The 7500-nt window shown below is 40.6% G+C and overlaps 1 protein-coding gene across 1 annotated transcript in view; it reads left to right on the forward strand.

Moving 5' to 3' along the window:
• LOC143025197 (uncharacterized) overlaps positions 1-7500 on the forward strand; it is a 54240-nt gene that overhangs the window by 23083 nt on the left and 23657 nt on the right. The gene's annotated exons all lie outside the window — the stretch shown is intronic.

Genomic DNA, 7500 nt, shown 5'->3' on the forward strand with positions numbered 1-7500 from the left:
GGGTTTAATCAGGAACGTGTTTTGCCTCACCTGGGGATAATAAGGAACGTGCTTTGCCTAGTTTGGGGTTATTCAGCAACGCCACACGCGGAAAATGAACCTTACTTCTCGTAAGATACATACACACATCTCTCACGAACATAACCATGCCCTACGCACAAATATCTACACTTACTTTTTCTTCGACTAAACGTCGCTTCCTTTCTAACTTTCTCTTGTACTACATCTTCTCATTTCAGTTTACCTCCTACTAAAGATTTTTCCGTTTTTCAACCTTTCTCTACTACTATGCCTCCTAACATTTTCTCAACTTTTGGTGATTCTAATCCCAGGCGTCGGCGTCGCCGTCCAAGTTTCCTGCCCTTTTCTCCCGAGTCACCACCATCAATCGGTCCTTAGTTTATCGCCCATGGAAAAAGCGCTTATTGGCAATAGCCCTCTTTTATACGTTAATATCTTTTAGTTTTCTTACAGACACTCTTCCCCTCCCACAAAAACCGATCCCCCCGCGCGAGCGGGTGGTTTGTCCTAGGTAGGCCATAGCCCAGCTTACTGAAAAATGACCGAGTCGGTCGAAACGTATAAGTAATAAAGGAGTTCTAGCCCATCTTCTCTTGTTCTTCCTTCACCCATACTCTCATATATATATATATATATATATATATATATATATATATATAAACATATACATACATATAAATATATATATATATATACATATATATATATGTATATATGTGTGTGTGTGTGTGTGTGTGTGTGTGTGTGTGTGTGTGTGTGTGTGTGTGTGTGTGTGTGTGTGTGTGTGTGTGTGTGTGTGTGTGTATGTGTGTGTGTGTGTGTGTGTGTGTGTGTGTGTGTGTGTGTGTGTGTGTGTGTGCCTGTGTGTGTGTTTGTATACACACACACACACACACACACACACATACATATATATATATATATATATATATATATATATATATATACATATATATATATATATGCTACCTTTTTCTTTCTAGACTTACTCGTGGGTGATAAGATCACACCTCCACTCTGCTCAAATACCAATGGCTTGCATTCCCTAAAAATTGAGCAACAGTGGTGACTAAATCCACATATGTGGGGGTCACCTTCAGGAAAGGTTTAAGGTCTCCTCCTCAATCTAATCTTGCCTCATCTGCATCTCTTAGTATAGAGACATCTGAATCATGAATGCAGTCCAGTTACTGTGTGGACTAGAGGCGCTGAAACTCGAATACACTCCAAGCAGGGCGAGATTTGTCTTCTGCAAAATGGGACTCTTTCACAATGCATCTTACTTAGTTCTGTCGACCAGCTTGCAAACGAACTCTTATATGATATGTAAGTTCCCTGCGCATGTCTTCATTATCAGCCGGCCGTAATGTTCGAGTCTCCTTGATAACACATGCTTTCTCCTCCGATATGTCCCTGTTCTTGACTTGAGTCTGGTTTCAAGGCAAGCCCCACTTTATGACTGAGTTTCCAAATTGAAGGCTGTCCCATAATTGTTCAGCATCTTTCAGAGTACTTGATATCTCTAAACGATTTGAGGCTGCTATATAATATTCACAAGCTACAACCTCGTTTAAGACGTTATCAAATTCAGCTTGGGAGAACAAAATCTTGAAAGTTCCCCATGTTTGAGGCGCAACTTCAGAGCATCCGCAACCAAGCTTTGGTTTGTTCCAAAGAACTATACATTTCTGAACACCCTACAGTTCTATAAGCGTCTCCAGTGAGTGTGAATGAGTGCATGATCGATTGCCTCCCTTACACAACCATTCCTTAAATATAAAAATTAACGATGCATTTCACGACTCTGGAGCTATATCTTGCGAAACCTAGGAATAACTAACTGTTGTCCTTCACAATTCCAGAACTACGAGTATACGAGTTGACACATGTCTTGTATACAGTTCGATCGATGCTTGTGGAGGTGTTGAGGCCACCCAGTACTACCAGGATACTGTTTCAGGGTACTCCTACTAATGAGTTGAGCTTGGTATGGAAAGTTTCCATCTTTTCAAGGCTGTTTACTTCATCTGGAGCAAAACGTATACGGCAATAAAAGAGATGTGATTCTACTCGTTGGTGGGTGTATCGTTATATGCATTAACTGCTCATCTTCTGGATTTATCACCACTAGCAAGTAGGCTGAAAGGCTCGAAATGATCAAAATTACATTGGTGATATCCTACACATTCTTTGCATCGGCTTGGACACACGAGTAATAACTATAACCCTTTAAACTAGTCTCTCCCGAACCTGGGTGCTAGACCTCGGAGAATGCCACCACTGAGTCACTGAAATGGTTGAGCTCATTCACAAGTTTGTCATACTCAAAAGGTGAAATTTTTATGATAACTTTAGCCTATGACACTTAAAAAAGGGTGATGTCCTAAAGACTTTGTAGACTGCAGAATGTTTCGGATTGTAGTTTGTAGGAAGATCAGCATGCCAACAATCTAATTCTAGCAATGTGTGGCTTGATTTCCCCCTTCCTAAAACACTAAAATACAACCCCCTTAGGGTGTAAATCCCCCTAATTGAAGACCTTTGGTCTATCTCTGCCCTGATAGATATATATTGTAGGTGATAACTGGCCAACGCAGTTTGTTTATGGGGAAACCCACTTGATAAGATGAAGAGCAGCTGCTCACTTCGTTCGGTCGGGGTTGGCATTGAACCGCTTTTTTCAGTAAACTTAATCTCGTCCACCTGGTGATAAGATGATGAACATCCGAGGTCTTGAACGAATTTTATCTCTCACTGACTGAACGGCTCTGGTGGCGACCGGCGTTCGGGTCGGCGCATAGTGATGATCACGTGGTTTGTTTATGACCGGACGAAACAAAAACAACAACACGTTCGAATCTGACCGATTTTTGCCCCCTTTTATTTCGTCGACAACAACTAGCGCTTCTATCCTTGGGGAGACCATCGCGTCGAAGAGGTGGAATTAAAGGCGAGAGAGGTGGTAAAGGAGAGATTTAAAGAGGTCAGTAGAAAGGAAGGATGGTAGAAGATAAAAGGGATCAGCATTGTTGTTTTTTCTCTAATCTACTTTTTTACTCCAAGAATACCCTGTGATTCTGGCCTATAGGATTGCTATTCAAGTCCCTAAAATAATGATTATATAAAATTTAAGCAGTAAATACTCCATGCGAGTTTTTCAATCCTTTCAGCTTGGTAGTCGAAGTGGTATAAACAATTCTATCAGATCAATAAATACCCCAGCGACATCTACAATAAAAGATCGAGATCGTTTTAGACCCCTTTGCTGAGGGAAAGCCCCCTTCGTTGAATAAAATCACCTGGAGGCAGCCATAGTAAAAATATGATTTAGATGTTTGACTCCTATTATGCGACTTCATTTAGGTAATGAGTTAGACTATATCATTCTCATAAAAGTGTCGTTAAGCTTGATAATCTTATTCTGGCAAAACGGCAGATTGTGTCATTGAAAATGAGGGCCTTGATAGACCGAGTGCCCATTCGGCTTCAGGGGTGTCTACCAGCTGAATGAAGTCACTAACATTGATCGGAATAAAATCAGCAAGTGTCGCCATAACGAATGTGTGGTACGGATGCATAGGATCACTGTATTAGTTATGCATATACGTCACATGCACACAATGCCTTGCGTGGCAAGATGTGAGCAGACGAAACTCCTAATCACGAGTTCCCCGGGAGGACTCCTCAACTGCTGGATTTGATTATCATTATTATTTATATAAATGTAGTTAATCTATAGTAGTGATTTCTCTCGTATAGGTTGCTGGCTGCATAAGCTTTAGATATAATTATTGTTTTAGAGACTTAGTGACAGTCGTAAGGACCAGAGACATACAACATTCTTTTGTGACAAGAGAATCATCTCCACTCACAGAAGAATGCTGAGTCACTCACAACTTCGGCTATCCGTTCTTTCTGCTTCTCTCAGCCTCTCCTTTATTATCCCATCCCTCTATGAGTTCACGCTTTTTGTCCTTCTTTAACACCTTAGGTAGGCCTGTGATTGGGATGAGTATGGATTCTTCCCGTGTGATCTCCGCGTCAGCCTCTTCCACTCCAGTCTATAGTGTCTATAGTATAAGAGAGAATATTCTTCTCAGTGGCTGACTAGACAATTTCTTCTGCAGACAAACATAAAGACTTTGCTGGTTTGTCTTCTGCAAGCAAAGGAGATGAGTTACCCCATCACCCTTGCGATGTGACGTCATCGGAAGTGTACTGGTCTTGCATCTGCTTAGTTATGGGTTTGAGTCCCAAACTCCTCTCTGATTCCCAGCAGTGACTGTTACCTGCCCCAACAGTCCAAGAGCATAGTAGTAAAGGTGACGGCTTCGGCCGCAACTACTGCGTACGCTCCTCACCTATTCCGTCACCGAAAACAGTATACACAGGTTGTCTTCAGTCAATGTATGGCTGTTCGTACGGGGAGAGGCGTGCTGGCGGGGACAGGTGGCGTATGTAATGAAGGCGAACGTCTTCATCCTTACATCCAGCTACCAAAAGACTTTCAGTTCTTCTTCCTTTTCCAACTACTTTGCCTTATGGGTAATAACATAAATAGAAGGAAAAGAAAACTTGGTTCAGAATTATATGGCAACATCTTAACGAATCGATCCGTATTGATGTTTTAGGTTAAGTTCAATGATCAATGAACAGTCAGAATTAATCCTTGTCCATTTTAGAAATTTCTCTTTTGGGGTACATCAAATGCCTTTGTTCAGCTGAGGGCAGAATTTTATCTCAAAGAGATTAGAAATATCCATTCCAGATGTGACGCCTTTATCAGACGCTTTCTTATACAAACTTCCTTCTGATTGGCGCCCGGAAATTTAATTCAGCTGCCTGCGGTGCCTCGCGTTCAAGAGGTCCATCACGACAACGAGAAGGTTAATTTCACCTGGAAGGAAAAAGGCAGCTGTCATGGTTCGCAGGACCGATCTTGCAAATCCGGATCAAGTGAACGACAAGAAGAGATCATAAGCTTATAAGAATAAGGAACATTGTATAGGAGGTGGGGTGTGTGTTGGGGTGCAGATGATAGCTTTGTGTCTAGAGATACGTAAGAGGGGGAGCGGGGATGACTGGGGGGGTAGTTCTCTTTGTCCGTTGCCGACCACGGGCTCCCTCTTACAGTCCACGCAGTCCCTCCAATATGACTAAAATAGCTTGTTTAGTCTCAGACAAAATAAAGCTCCGTAAAGATTGCCAACTGGTGAAAAAAAATATTATCATTATTACTATTATTATTGCTATGGTTATTATGATTATCATGATTATTGTTATTATCATTATTATTATTATTATTGCTATGGTTATTATCATTCTTATGATTATTGTTATTATCATTATTATTGTTAGCATTATCATTATTACTATTATTATTATTATTTCTATTATTATTGATATTATCATTATTATTATCATTATTATTATTACTATATTATCATTATTATTATTATTATTATTTTCATTATTATTACTATCATCATTACAATTATATTATTATTATCATTACTATTATTATCATCATTATTATTACACTGGGGAACACTCATTTTGTTGCATTTAAAAAAAGACTTTTCTATAGTCAACTTGAGTGTGCTGATTTCAAATCTGAAGTCGGGTTTTGTCTGCAAGCTACAGATTTTATGCAATTTGACATTTTTATTTATTTTTTAAATTTTCGTTATTATAGGAAATTGCAATATCAGCCACAATTCTTTTGTTCACTTGAATCTTAAAACAGTATGAAAGCCATTTCTGTACATTTATTAAGGCAAAAGAAACAGAACATTAACAGAACATCTATCCCAAAGTTAGATTAGCATCCTTCAGAACATCACCACAGCTGATGGAAGCTTATCAATTTCTTTGTGTATTTTTTCAGGCAGGAATTTGCGTTTGTACATTTCATCTGGGCAATTTCGTTTAATGCTCCAGCAGTAGTCAGCCATCATACTTTTGTCCCAGCGCCCTTGGTAGCGTTCTTCCATGATCTTTAGGTCTTGGTGGAATCGTTCTCCTTGTTCGTCACTCACAGCCCCCAGGTTGTCAGGGAACTGATCAAGGTGGCTGTTCAAAAAATGAAGCTTGATGCTCATGTTGCACCCGAGATCACGAAAAGCGAGGAGCATTCTGTTCACAAGTTCACTGTAGTTCTCCGCCTTATTGTTTCCAAGGAAGTTCTGAACGACTGCCACAAAGGATAACCATGCTGCCCTTTCTAAAGCGGTCATCTTAGCAACAAACTGATCATCACGAATTAGGGTTCGAATCTGTGGGCCATCAAACACGCCTGCTTTGATCTTCTCAAATGATAACCCTGGTAAAGCTGTGATGATGTGTTGGAAACATTCACCTTCGGTTTCCAGTGCCTTGACAAATTGTTTCATCAAACCTAATTTGATGTGAAGAGGAGGAAAGATGATCTTATCTCTGTTTACAATTGGGTCTTGTATGATATTTGGGATGCCTGCTTCAAGGGTGTCACGAATAGGCCAGTCCTTCTGGACCCAATGTCTGTCTCGTGCTCGGCTGTCCCACATACAGAGGAAACATGGAAACTTGGTGAAACCTTTCTGTTGTCCAAGAAGAAAGTTGACCATCTTTAAGTCTACACAAATTATCCAATTGTGCTCATGATACTTTAATAAGTCCATGACCATTCTCATATCATCATAGTCTTCCCGCAAATGCACTGAGTGACCGACAGGTACTGCTCCATAAACATTGCCATTATGTAAAAGAACACACTTTAGACTGCGTTTTGAACTGTCTAAAAAGAGTCTCCATTCAGCAGGACTATAGTAAGGTACACCCAGTTCTTTGAGAAGCCCTGGGATGTCATGGCAGTAAACAAACTGTCTGTCTTTTGAAAAGAAGGTCACAAAAAGCTGGTCACGCTTTCTGAAATATGATACTTTAACAGAGTGATCAACAAGATTTCTGCCTTGTAATCTTGATGCCAAAAGCTCTGCTGCTTTCTTTGAAAGACCTAAATCCCGCACTAAATCATTCAGTTCAGCCTGGGGAAGAGGCTTAGGGACGGGGAAAGGTTCAGTGTCTGAAGAACAGTCCTCCGATTGTGAACACTTTTCTGACAATTCACTGTCACAACTGTCTTGCTGGCTTGTATCATGTCCAATGTCTTTATCGTCCAATGAAGGCAAACCTTTGAAAACTGGAACAGGTACTTCTTCAGAGTGCGGAACAGGCCGAATAGCTGAGGGAATGTTCGGATACGTAATCTTATGTCGGTTTTTCTTCCCAACACCCGTTGTGTTTACCATGCAGAAATAACAGTCAGTTACATGGTTGGTGGGTTCGCGCCAAATCATTGGAACTCCAAAAGGCAGACCTTTGCGTTTTCCTTTGGTCCAGTCTCGAAGCATTTCCTCACAATTGTGGCACACAACATGAGGAGCCCATTGCTTGTCTTGATCACCAAGATGAACTTCAAAATATGCCTTGTAGGCACGC

This window comes from Oratosquilla oratoria, chromosome 5 (assembly GCF_046742065.1).
Source record: "Oratosquilla oratoria isolate Oo_2021 chromosome 5, ASM4674206v1, whole genome shotgun sequence".
NCBI lineage: Eukaryota > Metazoa > Arthropoda > Malacostraca > Stomatopoda > Squillidae > Oratosquilla > Oratosquilla oratoria.